Raw genomic sequence first — 20829 nt, 5'->3', positions numbered from 1 at the left:
TAGACCGGAAAAGGGGCGGGGCGGTGATGACGCCGGTGTCAGCTGGCCGCAAGGGGCGGTGACGTGTGCGTTCCACAGAAGAGAATCAAGATGGAGGTGCGTTCCAAGGAAGAGAGCGGTGGATCGCTGTGCAGGTGGCCGTAGAGTGTCACAGGCAGCAGAGGCGTGGAGTCAGAACGGACGATTCTGTAGAGACAAAGCTACAATTAGTACATGATGATACAAGGTATCATAGATATCATCAGAGATGAAGTCCAAATTCCGAGAGAGAGGGTATCCCCCTCGTATCCTAGATACCGTCAATCCCAACGATACCACGAGGGAAAGAGATTCTGCCATGTCACGTATCCCATTTGTCCACCAGTACCATCCTGCGGCATACAGATTACACAAAACCATTCGCCAACATGGGCATATTCTCCAAACAGCATTCCCCGTGGTAAAAGAGTTCCAACACCCCTTCCTTCCGTGTTTTAAGCGACTCCGCAACATTAAGGACAGTCTGGTTCGCGCAGACATCGGTCCAATACATCCTGGGTCTTCTCAGCGTTTCCTGAGCAATCCTAAAACGGGCACTTTCCCTTGTCTCAGTTGTAACCAGTGCAATAACGTAATAAAGGGTAATAGTGTCCACCATCCACACACTGGGAAAAGATATCCTATCAACGGTTTCTTCACCTGCGATACTAATTTTGCAGTTTATCTAATCAAATGCCCTTGTGGTCTGTTGTACGTGGGCGAGACTACCCAACCGGTTAAATCACGGATATCTAAACATAAATCCACTATCCGGTGCAAGAACCTCTTGCTTCCCCTACCGTCACACTTTATTGAAAAAGGCCATAATCTGTCACAATTAAAATTTCAAATAATAGAACAAGTTACACCACCTAGACGCGGCGGGGACCGCGTCTCTATGCTTAAACGTAGGGAGGCATACTGGATCCACAAGCTCAACACTCTCACCCCTAGAGGACTTAACAGGGACTATGAACTAATGTCCTTTATGTAATTAGAGTCTCATCGCGAGCTAGATGATATATTTGTCTCTGTTATCTATTATGCAATTTTCACCACCATCTATAACTTACAGCTGTTCTCCTGGACCAGAACAATTTTACCTATTTGGAACCATACATGATGTCCCTACACCAGGTCTTTGTAAACAGGAACACATGGGCTACTTGCACAGTGAACAAGTCTGTAAGAACATGTTCACACACCACCAAGAAACCTGAAGACACAAAAGAGAATAGTAAAACCAAAAACACTCAGTTTGAAAAAATTTTTTTGCAGTAATCCGCAAGTGCTAGTAAAAGATGTAAATAACAGGGTATTTGGTTGATACGTTTTTTGCAAAAAATGTATACTAAGCTGCTCTACCAATCTTCACGGTATACCCATATCAGAGCAGTCCTAACTAATGTATGCAATCCCTATCTGATGTATTTAAAAACCTGATCATCTGTATATTACCTGTGTGAACAGGGTTCAGAGAGGAAAAATCCATGTGTGCATACAGGGTAGAACAGCTTTTGTCTTTGTAAGCGTACTCTGATATCCTATCCCTGATATCACTACTTGTATGGCACTTTTGTCATACTATGGGTAATTTAATATACCCATAGGGGTCTTCACCCCCACGTCTCATAAAGACTAGATATATAGCAGTATGTTTTGTATAGTAGCAGACCATTTTACGTTTATCATATAATTAGGTTTTGGGTTTGTATGTGTCATACCTTATCATTTGGAATGGTTACTGCACTTATACTATATAGGCCCCGAGTCCTATCTTGTATCATCATATACTAATTGTAGCTTTGTCTCTACAGAATCGTCCGTTCTGACTCCACGCCTCTGCTGCCTGTGACACTCTACGGCCACCTGCACAGCGATCCACCGCTCTCTTCCTTGGAACGCACCTCCATCTTGATTCTCTTCTGTGGAACGCACACGTCACCGCCCCTTGCGGCCAGCTGACACCGGCGTCATCACCGCCCCGCCCCTTTTCCGGTTTACATGCCGGCTGACACTGCGCGCTCTTCCACACACCATATATAGCAGAACTAGGCACATTACCTCACACCTTCTTGCGGTGGATACCGCGTAGACCCATATCTCCTGTGCGCTGGTAAGTTCTCCTTATCGGGTTTTCCCCTATACTAGTTCCACCTATCGCTCATATTGTAGGCCTCCTAGCACCCGTTCTGACTACGGAATTTTTTTGTCCCCCTTACAGATTGGCTGTTTATGTTCTACAGCCGTAGATTCCATTTGGCTTATCTGTTTTTCGGGTATGTACCCCTGCATTCTAGCCGTTTGGTATCACACTACAACAATTTTACTTTGGCCTCATATAGACCTATTTTAGTCTTTTATATAGATAACCTTCTGTAACCCTATCTGGTTCAGTTCCACCAGATCTATTATATTGGTATGTACCCCTCTGTTATGACCAATTCCAGTCTCACTGAGCACACTGTAACGGCACCACCGCTTTATACGTCATTATTTTATTTCGTCCTCTATAGATGCAAAAAGTATAGTATCCTACATTGGGGCCCATACAAGCATACAGGTGTACTTAGGTAGGTCTCATATCACATACTATGTCACCCCCTCCTCTGCCATGCCACTATATTCTTTATAGTCCCGCCACACTGGTACTTTCGATACATTTTTGTGGTTCCTTGCACATAAGTCGATCTGCAGCAGCATTCATGCATAGACGTGTTGTTGATTGTACTCCATGATTGTCATTTTCTTTATGTCTTATGACTCTGTTTTTCGTGATGTATATACTTTTGTTGTTTTGTTATTATCATGTCCCATTTTGTTACACTCCCAATTTTTTTGTTCTGTATATAATTTTCTTTCTAGCACACTGATGAAGGTCAAGAGTAGACCGAAACGTTTGTGACTTTTGTATGTAATAAACCCCCTTCATTTGCATCACAATTTCTTGGAGTGTGCTAGTCACTTGTAATCTATATATCAAGGTTTGGGCACCTATTGACTGTGCACCTCCCTCCTAGGCTGTGCTTTGCATTTTCTATACCACTTAGTCCTGCGGAACAGACCCCGTCGCTATAGAGTCCCTAAAAATAAGAAATAATGGTTTATCTATTACATTACTTAGTTCTCTTAGTACTCGTGGGTGTATGCCATCCGGACCCGGAGATTTATCTATTTTGATCTTATTTAGCCAGTTTCGCACCTCTTCTTGGGTTAGATTGGTGACCCTTAATATAGGGTTTTCATTGTTTCTTGGGATTTCACCTAGCATTTCATTTTCCACCGTGAATACCGTGGAGAAGAAGGTGTTTAATATGTTAGCTTTTTCCTCGTCATCTACAACCATTCTTTCCTCACTATTTTTTTAAGGGGCCTACATTTTCAGTTTTTATTCTTTTACTATTGATATAGTTGAAGAACAGTTTGGGATTAGTTTTACTCTCCTTAGCAATGTGCTTCTCTGTTTCCTTTTTGGCAGCTTTAATTAGTTTTTTAGATAAAGTATTTTTCTCCCTATAGTTTTTTAGAGCTTCAATGGTGCCATCCTGCTTTAGTAGTGCAAATGCTTTCTTTTTTACTGTTAATTGCCTGTCTTACTTCTTTGTTTAGCCACATTGGGTTTTTCCTATTTCTAGTCCTTTTATTATTAGGGTTAAGGGTGTGTTGGGGTTAGAGGTGTGTTGGGGCTAGGGTTATGGCAGGGTTGGGATTAGGGTTAGTGGTGTGTTGGGGTTAGGGTTGGAGTTAGAATTGAGGTGTTTCCCCTGTTTAGGCACATCAGGGGCTCTTCAAATCTGATATGGCGTTGGATCTCAATTCCAGCCAATTTTGGAAAAAGTAAAACGGTGCTCCTTTCCTTCCGAGCTCTCCCGTATGCCCAAACAGGGGTTTAACCCCAACATATGGGGTATCAGCATACTCAGAACAAATTGGACAACAACTTTTGGGGTCAAACTTCTCTTGTTTCCCTTAGGAAAATAAAAATTTGGGGGCTAAAAAATCTTTTTGATTTTCACGGCTCTGCGTTATAAACTGTAGTGAAACACTTGGGGGTTCAAAGTTCTCACAACACATCTAGTTAAATTTTTTGGGGAGTATAGATTCCAATATGAGGTCACTTGTGGGGGGTTTCTACTGTTTAGGTACATCAGGGGCTCTGCAAACGCAACATTCCAATCGGCGCTCCTTCACTTCCAAGCTCTGCCATGCATCCAAAACGGTGGTGCCCCCCACATATGGAGTATCAGTGTACTCAGGACAAATTGAACAACAAGTTTTGGGGTCCAATTTCTCCTGTTACCCTTGGGAAAATACAAAACTGGGGGCTAAAAATCATTTTTGTGGAACAAATTTTTTTTAATTTCATGGCTCTGCGTTATATACTGTAGTGAAACACTTGGGGTTTCAAAGTTCTCACAACACATCTAGATAAGTTTTTTGGGGGGTCTAGATTCCAATATGGGGTCACTTGTGGGGGGTTTCCACTGTTTAGGTACATCAGGGGCTCTCCAAAGGCGACATGGCGTCCTATCTCAATTCCAGTCAATTTTGCATTGAAAAGTCAAACGGCGCTCCTTCACTTCCGAGTTCTGCCATGCACCCAAACAGTGGTTTACCCCCACATATGGAGTATCAGCGTACTCAGGACAAATTATACAACGACTTTTGTGGTCCAATTTTGCCTTTTACCCTTAGTAAAATAAAACAAATTGGATCTGAAGTAATTTTCTTGTGAAAAAAAGTTAAATGTTCATTGTTTTTTAAACATTCCAAAAATTCCTGTGAAACACCTTAAGGGTTAATAAACTTCTTGAATGTGATTTTAAGCACCTTGAGGGGTGCAGTTTTTAGAATGGTGTCACACTTGGGTATTTTCTATCATATAGACCCCTCATAGTGACTTCAAATGTGATGTGGTCCCTACAAAAAATGGTGTTGTAAAAATGAGAAATTGCTGGTCAACTTTTAACCCTTATAACTCCCTAACAAAAAAAAATTTTGATTCCAAAATTATGCTGATGTTAAGTAGACATGTACAGTCATGGCCAAAAGTATTGACACCCCTGCAATTTTGTCAGATAATACTCATTTTCTTCCTGAAAATGATTGCAAACACAAATTCTTTGGTATTATTATCTTCATTTAATTTGTCTTAAATGAAAAACCCAAAAGAGAATGAAGCAAAAAGCAAAACATTGATCATTTCACACAAAACTCCAAAAATGGGCCAGACAAAAGTATTGGCACCCTCAGCCTAATACTTGGTTGCACAACCTTTAGCCAAAATAACTGCGACCAACCGCTTCCGGTAACCATCAATGAGTTTCTTACAATGCTCTGCTGGAAGTTTAGACCATTCTTCTTTGGCAAACTGCTCCAGGTCCCTCATATTTGAAGGGTGCCTTCACCAAACTGCCATTTTTAGATCTCTCCAAAGGTGTTCTATGGTATTCAGGTCTGGACTCATTGCTGGCCACCTTAGAAGTCTCCAGTGCTTTCTCTCAAACCATTTTCTAGTGCTTTTAGAAGTGTGTTTTGGGTCATTGTCCTGCTGGAAGACCCATGACCTCTGAGGTAGAACCAGCTTTCTCACTCTGGGCCCTACATTATGCTGCAAAATTTGTTGGTAGTCTTCAGACTTCATAATGCCATGCACACGGTCAAGCAGTTCAGTGCCAGAGGCAGCAAAGCAACCCCAAAACATCAGGGAATCTCCACCATGTTTGACTGTAGAGACCATGTTCTTTTCTTTGAATGCCTCTTTTTTTCTCATGTAAACTATATGTTGATGCCTTTGCCCAAAAAGCTCTGCTTTTGTCTCATCTGACGAGAGAACATTCTTCCAAAACATTTTAGGCTTTTTCAGGCAACTTTTGGCAATCTCCAGCCTGGCTTTTTTTATGTCTCAGGGTAAGAAGTGAGGTCTTCCTGGGTCTCCTATCATACAGTCCCTTTTCATTCAGATGCCGATGGATAGTACGGGTTGACACTGTTGTACCCTCGGACTGCAGGGCAGCTTGAACTTGTTTGGATGTTAGTCGAGGTTCTTTATCCAACATCCGCACAATCTTGCGTTGAAATCTCTTGTCAATTTTTCTTTTCCGTTCACATCTAGGGAGGTTAGCCACAGTGCCATGGGCTTTAAACTTCTTGATGACATTGCGCACGGTAGACACAGGAACATTCAGGTCTTTGGAGATGGACTTGTAGCCGTGAGATTGCTCATGCTTCCTCACAATTTGGTTTCTCAAGTCCTCAGACAGTTCTTTGGTCTTCTTTCTTTTCTCCATGCTCAATGTGGTACACACAAGGACACAGGACAGAGGTTGAGTCAACTTTAATCCATGTCAACTGGCTGCAAGTGTGATTTAGTTATTGCCAACACCTGTTAGGTGCTACAGGTAAGTTACAGATGCTGTTAATTACACAAATTAAAGAAGCATCACATGATTTTTCGAACAGTGCCAATACTTTTGTCCACCCCCTTTTTTATGTTTGGTGTGGAATTAAATCCAATTTGGGTTTAGGACAATTCTTTTTTTTTTTGTTTTTTTCATTTAAGACAAATTAAATGAAGATAATAATACCAAATAATTTGTGTTTGCAATCATTTTCAGGAAGAAACTGAGTATTATCTGACAGAATTGCAGGGGTGTCAATACTTTTGGCCATGACTGTAGGAAATGTAAGCATTTTGTGTGACATATCTCTGTGATTTAAGGGCATGAAAATTAAAAGTTGGAAATTGCAAATTTTTCGCCAAATGTCCGTTTTTTCACAAATAAACGCAAGTAATGTCAAAGAAATTTTACCACTAACATGAAGTACAATATGTCATGAGAAAACAATGTCAGAATCACCAGGATCCAGTGAAGCGTTCCAGAGTTATAACCTCATAAAGGGACAGTGGTCAGAATTGTAAAAATTGGCCCGGTCATTAACATGCAAACCACCCTTGAGGGTTAAGGGGTTAATGTTCTTAAAGGGCCATAATTAAACAGTGGGTCTCCTATGCTGTTACTACTATGCAGTGAGTGGCTAAGCTGCCAAAGATTAGGATGCACCACAATACCCCGTTCACGAGACGTACAGGAGGGCTTCCTGAAAAAATGTTCTCATTATAAGAAAGTGGGTCTCCCATAGTGTTTGCCTATGCTGTTCTGTCCTCACTAGCTGAGGCAGGCTCATACGTAGCTATACAGTCAGCTAAACCGCTATACCGGGGTCCAATAAGGAGACTGTGGTTGAGTCTGTGCTTTATTAAACGTAGTGGTATATTGATGCGGTGAAACTGTGAACAATGATATACATAGAATCAGTGCATGGCATAGAACAGATACATAATACACATGATATACATTATGCATAACATTTAGAAAGCTAGTGACTAAACTGGGAGTACAACTGGTTAAACTAAGCTAATATAGAGCAGGAATATCTATAGGAAGCATAAAGACCTACCGGCAATGCAATCGCAAGGGGGATGAAGTGAAGCGTCTTTCCTTGAAGGCAGACTGAGGAAAGTGAAAGGAAAAATGGAGGGAAATGGAGGCTGAGCTACCATAATGCATTGCAAAGGAGGAGGAGAATCAGACATGGATAATACAAAAACAAGATTGAACTGCCAACATAACTCTGGCCGCTAGAGGGAGCCAAAGCATCACAGATGAATAAAGGCATGAATATATCAATACTGTATACTGAGGAAACTGCAATTATGCAAGCAAATAATCAGGGCAACAATATTAGATGGCGGAGACAGAACATATGCATTTAATGCAAGGCCTGCCCTGCCCCAAAGTTACATGCACCCCAATAAGCCTTTGAGCCCACGTACTGGATGGCCACAGGAAAACCAAGTTCACATTATTCATTTGGTACTGCCATACTGTTTGCTTAGGCAGTAAATGCAAGGCCTGCCCTGCACCAAATTCACATGCACCCCAATAAGCCTTGGAAGAGATGTAGAGGTGGGCCTCCTGAAAGCAATGTTCCCATTATTAGGAAGTGGGTCTCCCATAGTGTTTGCCTATGCAGTGAATGCAAGGTCTGCAACAAATTAGGAGGCACTCCAATTCCCCTTGAAAGAGATGTGGAGGAGGGCCTCATAAAAAAAATTGTCCCCATTATACAGGAGCGGGACTCCTATACTTGGAATGCCCATACTCTAAGTGTATGGGCTGACAAACATTTCCCCCTGGGGTGTACACATTGTTTGTTTTTTTTCAAATTTTTTTTACGGTCATCATAAACACCCTTCCCAAAAAATAAAGTGGCTGTAACATCACGGAACAAGTTCGCCCTGGTGTTCTAGTGGTGGTGGATAATGAGAATAAGGAGAAAGAGGCGGAAAACACCAAATAGCCAAGATCAGGAAGCGTATATCCATGTGTAGGTGTGAAGAGGTGCATGGGAATACACCTCCCAAAAAAGGCACTGTATTGGAGGTTATGTTTCGCTGTTATCATTCGGTGGTGTACAGAAATCTGGCTCAATCCAGCACTCGTCCATTTTTATAAGAGTCAGCTTGTCAGCATTTTCAGTTGACAGGCGGATGTGCTTATCAGGTATAATTCCACCTGCGGCACTAAAAACTCACTCTGACAAAATGATAGCTGCAGGGCAGGCCAGGACCTCCAAGGCGTAGAGACCCAGCTCATGCCACGTGTCCAGTTTGGATACTCAATCATTAAAAGGCACAGAGGAATCATGGAGGACGATGGTACAGTCAGCAAGGTACTCCCTCAGCATCTTCCCAAACATTGCACTCCTTGTGACAGTACCCCTTGCCTCTGGGCCAGGGAGATGGGAGGGTCTGAGAAAACTTTCCAAGAACTTTGCCAGTGTTCTCCTGCCTCTGCTAGATTGGAGATGTCTCTTCCGCCTGTACTCCTTGGTTGTCCAACGAATTATGACGTCTGCCGCCATCGTTCTCAGATAGGAATTTTTTTAGTAATTCCACAACAAGGGCCCTCTTGTAGGATGTGTAAGATTGCGCTTACCACATGTCTTGGTGGACACTCACTTGACACAGGATTCAAGCATACGAGCACGTTTTTTCACTTAAACACAGTCTATATGGTTTATTATGGCATCATAAATTGGGTCATTCACAGGTCATTACACTTCATGGAACACAATAGGCACCAACCAGTGACATTAAGTTGCAGCTTTATCTTAGTCACTTCATATTCAGCTTTATCTCACGGACACTAAATATGCTGGACCTCTCAATTCATCCAGTTACCATGGGTGTCTGTACGGCGAACAGTTCACCCATGTCCCCAGTTATATAGCGCACATGACATTAGGTCCCGGTCTCTAAACACGCTGAACCTCACTTCATTCACTTACCGGTTTGTAACTGCAGCAGGAGTTGTGGCAGTACCAGCAGGAGCTTGTGAAGTGACATCAAGAAAAAAAAATAAAATTGTGCTCCAGGTCGTGCAGACTCTTAAAGGGCCAGTGCAAGGCCAGAGACTTTTTTTTCTTTGTACTTTGCAAACTGGGGCCTGAGTATGGGGGAGTCCACAGTGGGTGTACTCCAGGGAAGGGGTGGTGTCCCTAAAAGTGGGCGGTGACCCAAACAGGGATGGAATCCGAAAAGGGGGAGGTGACACAAACAGGGATGGTTGCCCAAAAAGGGGTGAAATCCGAAAAGGGGGCTGTAACCAGAACAGGGGTGGTGTCAAAAAACGGAGCACTTGCCCATAAGGGGGCGGAGCCAAAAAGGGGTGGCCATAATTGAGGAGTTACGACTGTGTCCTTTTTGGCTGGATGGAGAGTTTGTGTGGGGGTTGATAGACCCGGGGAGGGAAGCGTCTTTGTTGAGGGCCCTTCCTGAAAGTTCTATGTCACCTGGGACAAAGGCGAAAGTAAGTGGCATAGGTGGGGACACTAAAGGTGTTCAGGTAGCCACTCTCTACATTGTCTCAGCTGATGTTTCCACGTACCATGAAGTGGCTGTAGTCCCGAACTTGTTGTGTCCTATGGTAATAGGACAAGATTTGGAAGCACTGTGGGACTGGTGGAAAAAGGGTGAAGTGTTTGTGGAAATAATGTGTATGGGAGGTAGTATTGTTGAGAATGAGCCCCCTAGAGTTGACAGTCCTATGGTGGGCATGACCAAGGAAATGGTGAACGGGCCCAACTTAGTGACACGACATTGGCAGTAACACCTCCCAAAACTGACAGGTCAGATATAATGAACTGTGCATAACCCGGTTTATGATACTTTAATAAACCACATAGACTGTGCTTAAGCGAAAAATTTTGCCTAAGTTCTTGAATCCCGTGCCAAGCGAGTGTCCCCCATCACATGCAGTAAGCACAATCTTACAGATGGTACATATGTCTGACATCCATGTCCACTCCTGAGGTCTTATGTGTGGAGTCTGAACTGAATAACGACGGACTTGTTGATGCTGGTAGTCAACAACTGCCCTCTTCTGCTCAAAAATCTTTCCAATATATGCAGTGTAGAGTTCCAATGCATGGGGACATAACACACCAGTCGGTGTGCTGGAAGCTGCCAACGCTGTTGAAGCATGGCAAGGGCGGCTGAAGCTGTAGCTGACTTTCTAAAATAGACACACAGGCAGTGTACTTTCACAAGCAGATCCGGCAGCTCTGGGTAGCTTTTGAGACACCGTTGAACGATGAGGTTAAACACATGGGCCAGGCATGGTACGTGTGTGAGCATACCTCGCCTCAGAGCCGCCACCAGGTTCCGGCCATTGTCACACACGACCATGCCTGGCTATAGGTTCAGCGGTGTCAGCCACAAATCTGCCTGCTTTCAGAACTGTCTACAACTATTTAGCATTGTGAGGTTTGTCACCTAAGCAGATTAGCTTCAGCACAGCCTCTTGCCGCTTGGCTGAGGCAGTGCTGCAGTGCTTCCAGCTTGTAACTGATGTGCTCATTTCAGAGATGGAGGCTGAAGAGGAGGAGGTGCAGGAGCTGTAGACTGTGGGGGCAACCCTGATTGACGTAGAGCCCGCAATCCTCGGCGTTGGGATGATGTGTTCCATCCCAAGGTCCGACTGGGTCCCAGCTTCCACTATGTTAACCCAGTGTGCCGTCAGTGAGATGTACCATCCCATCCCACAAGCACTTGTCCACATGTCCGTGGTTAGGTGGACTTTCCCAGTAACAGCATGGTTGAGGGCACGGGTAATGTTGTGGGACACGTGCAGGTGTAATGCCAATATGGCACACCGGGAGAAATAATGGCGGCTGGGAACCGACTATCTTGGGACGGCCGCCACCATAAGGTTGCGTAAAGCTTCCGTCTCCACGGACCTAAAAGGCAACATTTCGAGCACAAGCAGACAAGAAATGTGTGAATTTAGTACTGTGGCCTGTGGGGCATTGGCTGCGTATTTCAGCTTGCGTTCCAATGACTGGGGTATGGACAACTGATGGCTACGCTGGGACAAGGATGTGAACGTGCTTGATGATGGTGCTAGTTGACTGTGGACAACGACAGGTGCAGGGCACAAGGCATCTACGCATGCAACGTGGACAGAGGATTGGCTTGCATGCACAACTGTGGAAGAAGCAGTGGTGTCACCCGCAGACACTGTTCCTGGAGCCTGGAGTTCTGCCGACAAAGTCGGGCGCTTTGCTGCCATGTGCCTGATCATGCTGGTGGTGGTCAGGCTGGTAGTTTTGCTACCCCTGCTGATGCGGACATGGCAGGTGGTGCAAATGGCCTGTTTGGGGTTATCGGCAGGGTCTTTAAAAAATAACTAGACTCGGGAAGACCTAACAGTTGGACTGGCAACTTCTATCATGTTGGTGTTAAAGGGAACGGATGCACGCCTTCTGTCTGCGGCCACCACACTGCTTCTTCCTGCCTGTTGGGGTGCTATGCCTCTTTCCCCATGTGTGCTGCTGTCCTCACTCTGCATGTCCTCCTGCCAGGTTGGGTCAGTTACTATATAATCCACCACCTCGTCTTCCACATCCGCACCCTGGTCCTCCTCCTGACTTTCTGGCAATTGTGTCTCATCATCGTCCACCTTTTGTGACACTTTCCCAATGTCACCTTGTGACCGTGGCTGTTCAACTATTTGGGCATAGCTACATGCGATCTTATCTTGCTCGGCTTCAAGTGGACCGGCCGAGAGTCCCGAATCTATAAATGGAAAAGTGAACAGCTCTCCGGAGTGTCCAAGTGTCGGATCAGTTGCCTCCAGGCACTCGGCATGGTGGGAGGATGGAGGATCAGGGGGGCGTGGCCTGAGTGTCCATGTGAGCGGACGTGCTGCAGAGAGCTCCCGCTGCTGTGCATAATAAAATCCTGTATAGCCGCCGCTGATCGGCTCCAAGTGAGGATTACCGGCTGCGGGGTGACCCAGAGAGCTCGGCGGTGCTGAGCGGCAGCTCCGTGAACGGAGAACATGACCAGGAGAAGACAGAAGGACGCGGGAGCCGGGGATGCAGGCGCAAGCCAAGATGGCGCCGATGCAAGGGAGAAGGCGGATAAAGAGAACGCCGCATGTAAGAAGCGCATGGAGGTGGCGGCAAAGCTCTAGCAGTTTGCAAGAGTGGAGGCCGCAGAGGAGGAAACCGGAGCTGATACAGAGGAGGAGGAAGAGGAAGAGAGCCCAGCAGGAGAGCATGAGGTACAACAGGGGAGAAAGGAGAGCAATATGGCGGTGGCAGTAGGGGGACCTGAGGATATGACGCCAGAAGCTGAGCCTACCCTAAGAGACGTTTTTGCGCTGGTTTCTTCATGTAAACAGTCTCTGACCCTACAGATACAGGAGGTTAAGGGGGACACAGCCCAGATAAACGCAGCCATGCAGAAGATTGACAAACGTGTGGGGGAAGTAGAGGAGAGAGTGAGCACTGCAGAAGATCATATAGTTCAGCTGCAAAAAGCTGAGAAGAAGTTCACTCAAGCAATAGCTGAATTGGCGGCCAAAAATGAGGACCTTGAGAATAGGTCCAGAAGAAATAATATACGCATAGTGGGCATCCCTGAAAAAGCTGAAGGGAGGAATCCAACTGAGTATATTGAAAAATGGCTGTTAGAGACTTTTGGAGATATGGCGCTGACAAAAGTGTTCGTGGTGGAGAGAGCACATAGGGTCCCACCGAAACCACCTGTCCCTGGAGCGAATCCCCGTACCATGCTCGCCAAAATTCTAAATTACAGAGACAGAGACATTATCCTGAGGAAGGCTAGAGATATGACGGATCTGACAGTTGAAGGCCAAAGAATTGCTATTTACCCAGACTATTCTGCTTTGGTTCAGAAACAACGGATGATGTTCACGGGTATCAAGAGACGGCTGAGGGAGCTGGGAGTGCAGTACTCCATGATGTTTCCAGCAAGACTCAGGGTGGTTGCGTTTGACAAAATTCACTTTTTTCAGAAGCCGGAGGAAGCTACTCAGTAGATTGACATTAATGCTAAAAGGCTTAAAGGAAAAGGAGACTGAAACTGGGGGGTGATTCTGAATGTGATTATTTCTCTGTCAGTTGAAAAAGAGACTTGTGATTAACAATTCAGGGGTTATGGGAGGTGAAAGTTGAAGGGTGGAGCTGGGTTGTAACCAGTTAAAGTTAAGGGAATGCTGTAATGGCTGCTGGGAAAGGGGGGGGAAGGGTAAGCGGCGTACTATAAGTTTGTTTAGGTTTCTTGCATTTGCAGGTTATTCTATGTTGAAATCTTGCGATATGTTAAAGAATGTATGAAATTCTGCTATGTACAGTGGCGGGAGGAGGGTTGGGAAGGTAATGCCAACCGGAGTGTTCGCTATGGGCGATGATGCCCCACTCTTGAAAAGAGGCGGAATGTCTAGTTGTGAGGGGGGAAGGGTGGGAGGGAGAGTTGGGATAGGGGGGGTTAGGGAAGTTAGACAGCTCATGGTCAAGAATAATGATACATTTAGAGAAGATGAGCCAATTGATGGGGGGCCGTTTTAAGATTTTGAGCTGGAATGTGAGAGGCCTGGCGGAGAAATCCAGACGAGCCGCGAGTTTGCAGTATGCAAGAGACCAACGGGCCTCAATGATATGTTTGCTGGAGACGCACTTGGTAAGGGAGAAAGTGGATGTCTTAAATAGACGTTGGATTCAGAAGGGATATCACTCTACCTTCTCCACGTATGCAAGAGGAGTGTCAATTCTGGTTCCAGCGGGAGTACAGTATGAGGAGGTGAAGGTTTGTGTGGATGCGGATGGTCAGTATGTACTAATACAGTGTATATTGTATGGAGTGAGAGTATGTATTGCAGCAATGTATATTCCACCTCCCTACTCAAGCAGGAAGATTAGAGAAGTATTGGAGCGAGTGGAACGATGGGGGCCGACACCACTGATGATTATTGGGGACCTAAATAACATCTGTGATGACTTTTGGGATAAAAATAAAAACACCCAGAATAGGTCGGGGGGACATCCTACAACATTTGGCACCTATATACATGAGATAGGTATGATTGACCTTTGGAGGGTCAGACATGTTGGGGAGAGAGGGTATTCATGTTACTCGCCGGCGCATGCCACGCTCTCTAGAATTGACATGGCTCTGGGTAATAGGCTCTTAGACACACTGGTTGGGGAGGTGAGATATCTGCCAAGGGCCTTGTCGGACCACAGTCCAATTGAGGTGGAGTTTAAATTGGCAGGGACACAGTCTGTAAATGGGAGAGAATGGAAGATTCATCCTAGTTGGTTACATAGTATTAAGTTGGAAAGTATAGGACGGGAGGTGGCGGAGTTCTTTGTTTTAAATTATGGGAGTACAGACGCTCTTACGATTTGGGATGCAATGAAGGCGTATCTGAGAGGACTACTGTTTAGAGATATTAGTAGGTGTAAGCGGAGGACGAGAGAGGCAGAAAGGGCGGCAGTTGATGACTTGGAGGATGGAGGATCAGGGTGAGTAATATGAGGACCAGACTCACGGCTACTCAGACTTGATCGTGTGGAAGATGTGGTGGTAGTGGTGGTGAAAAAGTGACTGGAAGCATTATCCGTTATCCAACCAACAACCTTTTGACACTGCTCTGGGTTCAATAGTAGTGTGCTGCAGTCCCCTAGTAATTGGGACAGGAAGGTCAAGCAAGAAAATGTGGGTGTTTGTTGTGGCCCACTTTCAGCTTGCCCACGGCTCGGCCTCTGCATGCACCATCAGCATCATGTTCACTTCCCCGTCCCTTGCCACACGCCTTGCCCATTTTAATTGGACTACTACATTATTTTCCACGTTCACTACAAATGGCGGAATTTGGAGCAGACTTATATGTGATCAGTGTGCGTAAAAACCACAGTTTTAATTATCTGGACTGTAGGTAAATTTTTTTTTAAACTGTTGTTAATAACTAGGGTAAGACTCAGCAAAGCCAGTTTACCCCAAAATACGGTATAGAACGAGGGTAACAGACAGCAAATACAGTGGAATGGAGGCCTAAAATGCCCAAATTTGTTGCCCACAGATAGATCAGGCGTCTGACAGAGATACCACAATGCTCAATATGTGGCCTGTATTTTTGTATTTTTTACCCCAAAATAGTTTATAGAACTAGGGTAACAGACAGCCAATACAGTGGAATGTAGGCCTGAAATACCCAAATTTGTCGCCCACAGATAGATCAGGCGTCTGACAAAGAAACCACAATGTTCAATATGTGGCCGGTTTTTTTTTTTTTTTTTTTTACCACAAAATAGTGTATAGTACTAGAGTAACATACAGCAAATACAGTGGAATGTAGGCCTGAAATGCACAAATTTTCAGCCCACAGATAGATCAGGCATCTGACAGAGATACTACACTGTTCAATATGTGGCCTGTATTTTTTACCCCAAACTACTGTATTGAACGAGGGTAACAGACAGCAAATACAGTGGAATGTAGGCCTGAAATGTCCAAATTTGTAGCCCACAGATAGATCAGGCATTTGATAGAGATACCACAATGTTTAATATGTGAACAATAATAATAATAATAATAATAATAATTTTTTATTTATATAGCCGCAACATATTCCGCAGCACTTTACAATTATGCGGGGACATGTACAGACAATAAATTCAGTACAAGTTTAGACAATTTAAACAGTGACATTAGGGGTGAGGTCCCTGCTCGCAAGCTTACAATCTACAAGGAAATTGGGGGACACAATAGGTGAAAAGTGCTTGCTATGTCAGGTCTGGCAATTATAATAAACTAGATGGCAGCCCGATTCTAAAGAATCGGGAGTCTAGAATCCATATATACTTTATTTATTCAAATGTAAGAATAATACAATTAATAAATAATAGTAAGAAAGAACAAAAATAATAGGCAGTATATGGAGAAAACACCAAACAAAAGTTCAAAATTGGTGTGAAAATGTCACTGAACCACTTCACAACTAAATATATATAGTTTTGGTAAATGGTATTATCATTTTTTTGACGAAATTCGGCAGGAGCTTGAAGAGCAACGTCACTGGGCCCGCCTCCACGCAGTAGAAACTTGCTGTGAGGTAAAAATTCAAAAATCACACCAAAATGGCGGGCGGAGTGTGTCACAGTACGGCACGTTTCTGATTGGTTGCTCGCAGCAGGCGGCAACCAATCAGACACTGGACACTGTTGACGTCACTTATCTCCGGACATTAGCTCCGGACATTAGCTCCGGACATTAGCTCCGGACAAAGCCACGGAAGTTGGCACAAATTGCAGGAAGTAGTATTCTAGGCAATTATATATTAGATAGGGATTTTCATATAAAGCTGCATGATCCGGTCATCAGCCCGTGTGTTTAAGTGCAATAGTCAAGTATCAAGTGCAGTTATCGTGTGCATGGAGGGTGAGGAGACAGATGAATAGTAGGGTGCAGATTAAGATGCAGATATTTGGAAGGAGGGAACAGGGCAAAGTTAGTTTACTGAGTAGTTGGTGGTAGGCTTGTTTGAAGAGATGGGTTTTTAAAGCGCGCTTGAATAGGTCGGGGCTAGGTATCAGCCTGATCGTCTGGGGAAATGCATTCCAGAGAGCTGGCGCAGCACGAGAATAGTCTTGGAGACGGAGGTGCGAGGTTCGGATTATGGTGGATGTTAGTCTTAGGTCATTTGTAGAACGGAGGGCACGTGTAGGACGATAGACAGAGATGAGAGAGGAGATATAAGGCGGTGCAGAACTGTGGAGAGCTTTGTGGGTGAGAGAGATGAGTTTATACTGGACCCTGTAGCGAATGGGTAGCGTAGTGTAATGACTGGTACAAGATGGAGGCATCGGTGAAGCGGCTGGACAGAAATATGACCCTGGCTGCCGCATTCAAGATGGATTGGAGAGGAGAAAGTTTGGAAAGAGGGAGACCGATCAGAAGAGAGTTGCAGTAGTCCAGACGGGAATGAATATGAGCGACAGTAAGAGTCTTAGCAGTTTCAAAGGTGAGAAAAGGTCGGATTCTGGAGATGTTTTTAAGATACAGGTGACAGGAGCGAGTGAGTGATCGGATATAGGGAGTAAAGGAAAGTTCAGTGTCGAATATGATCCCAAGACAGCGGGCATGCTGCTTGGGAGTTATGGTTGAACCCTCCAGGGTAATTTCAATGTTGGGTAGAGTGAGGTTAGTAGAAGGGAGAAACACAAGTAGTTCCGTTTTGGAGAGATTTAGTTTCAGATAGAGGGAGGACATGATGTTAGAGACAGCAGACAGACCATCCTTGGTATTTTGAATTAGGGTAGGGGGTGATGTCAGGGGAAGAAGTGTATAAATGGGTGTCGTCAGCATAGAGATGATACTGGAACCCAAATCTGCTGATTGTTTGCCCAGTAGTGGCAGTGTATAGAGAGAAGAGGAGGGGGCCTAGGACTGAGCCCTGCGGAACCCCGATAGTAAGGGGACGAGGAGAGGAAGAGGAGACGGCAAAAGATACAGTGAAGGAGCGGTCAGAGAGGTAGGAGGAGAACCAGGAGAGGGCTGTGTCCTTGAGGCCTATGGAGCGGAGCATGGTGAGAAGGAGCTGGTGATCCACAGTGTCAAATGCGGCAGATCCAGGAGAATCAGCAGAGAGCAATGACCTTTGGATTTAGCTGTTATTAGATCATTAGAGACTTTAGTGAGGGCAGTTTCAGTGGAGTGTAAAGAGCGGAAACCAGATTGTAAGGGGTCAAGAAGAGAGTTATCCGAGAGATAGCGGATTAGTGCAGATGTTATTTGAAAGTCGCTTGTGGAGGGTAACAAGCGGTGAGGTCGATAAACAGAATTGAGGGAGATGTGCCGAACTGTGGAGAGCTTTGTGGGTGAGAACAAGCAGGTTAAATTGGATCCTGTAATGTATGGGCAGCCAGTGCAATGACCGGCAATGACCTTGATTTGGGTGTCCCAATAACTGGACTCTTCAGCCTTGTTTGGAATAAAGCGGAGGCTCAAAAACAACAAATTTGACTCACTTAGCCCCCATTTCCCCAACGCTCTAATGTCCTTGCAGCATGTGACTGGGGGTCCACACAGAGGGCACATATGGTGACGTCATCGGGCCTGCTGTGCTGAGACTTTGGTCCACAGGCTGAATGGTAGAACAGGAGGCTGAGGGCCCCTCATCCACCATTGTATTCAGCAGCATCTGCAGCACAAGGCCGCGGGTACTGTAGCCGCTGTGACGCCTGGCGGGGAGCGCTCACATTGGCGTCAAGCTCCGACCTCCGAATCACACTCACTACCCCATTTTTGGCTGCTTTTTGCGGTCCCGGTCTGCACTTTACCCAGGTCTGTCATAGGCTGAATGTCACGAGAACAAAAAACAAAGTAGCAGAATTGGTGTTTTTTGGTCAATTTGCCTCCCAACTACAGACTAATTAGAGAATAGAAAGTTTGATGGATCCAAAAAGTAACCACAGCTCCCGGCGCAGAACACAGACCTAACAGACCAACTCCATCACCCGAATAATAGAGCGGGGCAGCGGGCAGGAAGCCTTGCCAATACTTTTGTTTGCCATTGCCCTCAACAAGTATGGCCGCCAGTGCTCCCCTGCAGTTCACCGTCATATCACTAGGCGACCTATTCCCCTAACCAATCATAACCCGGTGACGTCTCACTGCACAATATTCCACCAATAAAAAAAGTTCTGAAAAGTTACAGCGGTGACGTCAAGAAGCCGTTTGGCCCCGCCTCTCAGATGATAATTATGCTGTCAATCACGGCTTGTGACCCGCCTACTCCGAGGCCGACGATGCAGCTGGGAGGTGAACACGGTGTAGCTCCGCCCACTTGAAGTAATATGACACGCCCTTCTGCCGGGCCTCGCCTCTTTCTGGTGAAGTGGCCAATCCGGAATGTAGCCGTTAGTGTCGGTTGGAAGTGTCGGTGCGGAGAGCGAGGAGCGGCGGTGGTGTCCGGGAGCCCGGGTAGGTGGGGCTTATGGGGATGTTGTTTGGGGGAGTTCGGGGCAGTACGGATAGATAATTGCCCCCGACAGTAAGTGTGCGCCGGACATGTGTGACTGCGACCAGTAACCCCAGGGCGGCACCAGTACTCGCTGGGAAGGACCGGAGTACATGGCAGTCAGAATGTGCTGTGGTGAGACGTGTGGATTGTGTAAAATATATATATATATATATATATATATATATATATATATATATATATATATATGTGTGTGTGTGTGTGTCTGCTATGTAATGTGTATACAATGTGTGTAATGTATGTGCGTGTGAATATACTATAATATATGTGTATACTATGTAATGTGTATACAATGTGTGTAATGTATGTGCGTGTGTATATACTATAATATATGTGTATACTATGTAATGTATATACAATGTGTGTAATGTATGTGTATGTGGGTGTGTATATACTATAATATATGTGTATACTATGTAATGTGTATACAATGTGTGTAATGTATGTGCGTGTGTATATACTATAATATATGTGTATACTATGTAATGTATATACAATGTGTGTAATGTATGTCGGTGTGTATATACTATAATATATGTGTATACTATGTAATGTATATACAATGTGTGTAATGTATGTCGGTGTGTATATACTATAATATATGTGTATACTATGTAATGTGTATAGAATGTGTGTAATGTATGTGCGTGTGTATATACTATAATATATGTGTATACTATGTAATGTGTATACAATGTGTGTAATGTATGTGCGTGTGTATATACTATAATATATGTGTATACTATGTAATGTATATACAATGTGTGTAATGTATGTCGGTGTGTATATACTATAATATATGTGTATACTATGTAATGTATATACAATGTGTGTAATGTATGTCGGTGTGTATATACTATAATATATGTGTATACTATGTAATGTATATACAATGTGTGTAATGTATGTGCGTGTGTATATACTATAATATATGTGTATACTATGTAATGTATATACAATGTGTGTAATGTATGTCGGTGTGTATATACTATAATATATGTGTATACTATGTAATGTATATACAATGTGTGTAATGTATGTGCGTGTGTATATACTATAATATATGTGTATACTATGTAATGTATATACAATGTGTGTAATGTATGTGTATGTGGGTATGTGTATACTATGTAATGTATATACAATGTGTGTAATGTATGTGCGTGTGTATATACTATAATATATGTGTATACTATGTAATGTGTATACAATGTGTGTAATGTATGTGCGTGTGTATATACTATAATATATGTGTATACTATGTAATGTATATACAATGTGTGTAATGTATGTGCGTGTGTATATACTATAATATATGTGTATACTATGTAATGTATATACAATGTGTGTAATGTATGTCGGTGTGTATATACTATAATATATGTGTATACTATGT

General features: G+C 44.2%; 1 protein-coding gene across 1 annotated transcript in view; it reads left to right on the top strand.

Annotated features, from left to right (window-relative positions):
* Positions 1-19258: 19258 nt before the first annotated feature.
* The window catches only part of FARP2 (FERM, ARH/RhoGEF and pleckstrin domain protein 2), a 135956-nt gene continuing 134385 nt past the window's right edge, over positions 19259-20829 (top strand). Inside the window, exon 1 of the mRNA XM_069726779.1 lies at positions 19259-19375. The gene's annotated coding sequence lies outside the window, so the exon portion shown is untranslated. The remainder of the gene's footprint in view (positions 19376-20829) is intronic.

The sequence above is a fragment of the Ranitomeya imitator genome, chromosome 5 (assembly GCF_032444005.1).
Source record: "Ranitomeya imitator isolate aRanImi1 chromosome 5, aRanImi1.pri, whole genome shotgun sequence".
NCBI lineage: Eukaryota > Metazoa > Chordata > Amphibia > Anura > Dendrobatidae > Ranitomeya > Ranitomeya imitator.
This window is presented reverse-complemented; position numbering and strand designations above follow the sequence as displayed.